We start from the raw sequence: 3,045 nt of genomic DNA on the forward strand, positions 1-3,045 counted from the left end.
CATCGTGGACACAAGCCTTTAGAGAGCACGAATTCTCAAAAGAAACTCGTAATAATAATGGTACGATTTGATCGTGAATTCGCGGATTATTTTGCAAACTCGGCGCGATCTCTTTCAAAGCGACGTCACGGTTTCTCTCGCACAGTACCGTTTCGTCCATTTACGCGATGCGCGCTTTTACTATATTGAAACCACCGTTTGTCGAAGGAGCGAGAGAACGCTGCCGGCCGTTTCTCCACAAGAAACAGATCTTTTTCAATTACGGTAGGAACGGCCGCGCCGCAGGACGTACGGTGTAATCTTGATCGCCGCTTATATCCCAGGCCCGTGTAAAATCCTTGGGGAGCCCTCCCGCGCTTCGTGGTACGTAAGGACGCTTCAGTGAGCAAAAACCCTTAACTGATGCAGCCCTGCTGCCGGTCCCCGGACGGTCGTCAGCAGAATTCCGGATCTGGACCACACATGTGGTACTTACGCGAACGCTCACGAAGGTATCACCGTCGCAGGCACAAGGGTTGCTCCGAAATGCACGATTGACAGAATTGTACGCGTCCAGTGGGCGAATGATGGTCTTCTTGTGATGTTAAATATGGTAAGAACGCGCCATCGGTTATCATAAAAGTTTTGTTGTCGCTTATCGCGAAAGACTTGTTTCAGTTCATATTTTCTTCAAGTCGTTAATTTACTTGCATAAATATTGAAAGAGTTTTAACTTAGCGTTTCAACATTTGCTATTATTTCTCATTATTATTTAGAAATTTTAGAGAAAGTAAAAAAACTCGGCACATGCGTTGACCAAGAGTTTAACAGATAATTGCAATAGTTAAATTGTTTAACTATAATATTATAAATTATTTCTCTCTCTCTCCCTCTCCCTGTCTCTCCCTGTCTCTCTCTATCTCAGTCTCTCTTTACTTTCAATTTTAACAAAGAAGTATAAGGAAATTTTTTTCTAAGAAAAAAAAGAGAAAAAACTACATTTTTAGAGCTTTAGTGGAATGCAAATTCTATATAATATCAGTACTGAATAGTGAATCGTGGCAAGAGTGTCAATAATGAACGTCCGGAAAAACATCGTCTGCGTCTAATGTTCCGGCAAATTGGCTTCGCGAATGTAGCCTCGCGAGTCGTCTCCCGGGAGGAATCTGCAAGTACGAGCGGAAGATTCTTCTCGTTGCGCCGATTTTTTTCCCGTAAGTACGTCACGTCTCGACGATACCGAGGGATATATCCGTCCGCGCGCCTCGCCGAAATCGGCTCCGTCTCGCGAAACCAACCATCCCCGTAACTGGGATAATTTGTAAGGAAGCGAGAGACGAAGACTCACCCCACAATCACGCACGTAAACGCTCTCGTGGCTGCGTAAAATTGTTCGGAAAGAGGGGAGATATACAGCCAAGAAAAGAAAACTTCGTAGCGAGCATCAAACTAATTGGCGCACGGTAGTTGAAATGGAAGATGAGATAATCGCTATGATAAAACGTTAAAACGTGTGTAACATCTTTCCATCCTCGTAATTTCGTTGTACAGCTTAAGTTTTATTTTCTAATTTATTTAAATGTATCCCGCCGTAGATTACACAGGAAAACAGAGATCTCGCGCGAATCAACCGCCGCGTTTTCGTCGGAGGGAAAAAAAAAATTCCCCGAGGAAATACGTAAATTAGGATTCGAGAGGGAGAAATCGACGACGGTATCGCGAATCGATTCGCTTCGCGCCACTTACATGCGCCTCCATCTCGCGCAAAGGTCGCGTATAACGAGCCGCGATTTAAATGCGCGCCTCAGTCGTCCACAATAGGGACGTCGGGGCGGCGGGTATTTAAAGAAATATTTTAATTGCAGGACGTAAGCCGCTTACGTGTCCCCTCTCTCGTACGTTAATAAAAACAGCCCCACCCGCCTATTTCAAGAAAGCGGGCTCGTATTGCGCGACCTACGTGGAAAGTAATTCGACCGCCTCTCGTTTCGCTCGACCAAAAATTATTCGCCCGGCGCCCACCCTCGCCCGCTTAGGAAGAGAAAGCGGCTCGATTAGAAATCGTAATTCCGGATTAGACAGCTCCTCTCGTAACTAAAGGTTCTCGTTTAAAGCGGGACTTCATTTCTTTACCAAATTTTCCGCAGATCAAGGACCAAGCGAGATTTTCGATTTACGGAGTTTTTCTCTTTAGGTCGTCTATCGCGGGGAAATTATACTTAATCATGGCAGCGCATTGCTTTGGCGCGCTGCTCTCTTTTTTTTTAATCAGCTGGAAGTCCACATTTTTTTCCAGCAGTGCTTAATCAAGATTGAGCATGAATTTCAAGGAATTTTTAGAGATATCACGCTGGTATAACCTAACGGTTGAAAGGCGTCCCCACAAAAGGGTAAACTTAAGAAAGAAAAAACATTTTTCCAGCACGGCCATTTTTATAATACAGCCATGCACGTCAGTATAAAATCGCGCCGGCCTCCCGAGGGACGTCGATTTAAGCTTCCCGTGGTAAGCGTCCGGGCTGTGAAGGAGGAACGTATAAAAGAAGCGGCGCCTCTGTAATTGGGCATCAAAAGGCGATATTTCGCGCGTTCGCCGACGAGCGACGACCACCCCCGGGCGTGGGAGAAGAGGAGGGCCAACGGCGACCCGGGCTCGCTCTCGTGGATCTCCGCGATACCACGTGGCCGCCGGACCGCGAGGGGGTGGCCTTTTACGATAGGGTCGGTTCTACCCCTCCCCCTCCCCCGAATGATGATGGTATGCCTTGTTACCGCGGCCGCTGAGAAGAGAAGTCGCGCTCCCCCGGGTAATATCGCATACAATTATGTCCACAGAAGGGAAGACACACATGCATTATGGATGCGGTATGCCCGCCCTGTACGTACCCTCCGGTAAATCATGTCACAGGGTTGGTTAACTCTGCAAATGATCTGAGGCGTTGCGCGCGCCTCGTCGGCCACCCAATCTTTTCTTTTTTCCTTCCTTATTACAATTTCCCCGTTTGCTCTCGCGATTACACTTCTGTGTAACAGCTGAAGTACATTTTAAGGAAAAGAGAGAAAGAA

Source organism: Vollenhovia emeryi, unplaced genomic scaffold (assembly GCF_000949405.1).
Source record: "Vollenhovia emeryi isolate VEMERY1.0 unplaced genomic scaffold, V.emery_V1.0 DF939229.1, whole genome shotgun sequence".
Classification (NCBI taxonomy): domain Eukaryota; kingdom Metazoa; phylum Arthropoda; class Insecta; order Hymenoptera; family Formicidae; genus Vollenhovia; species Vollenhovia emeryi.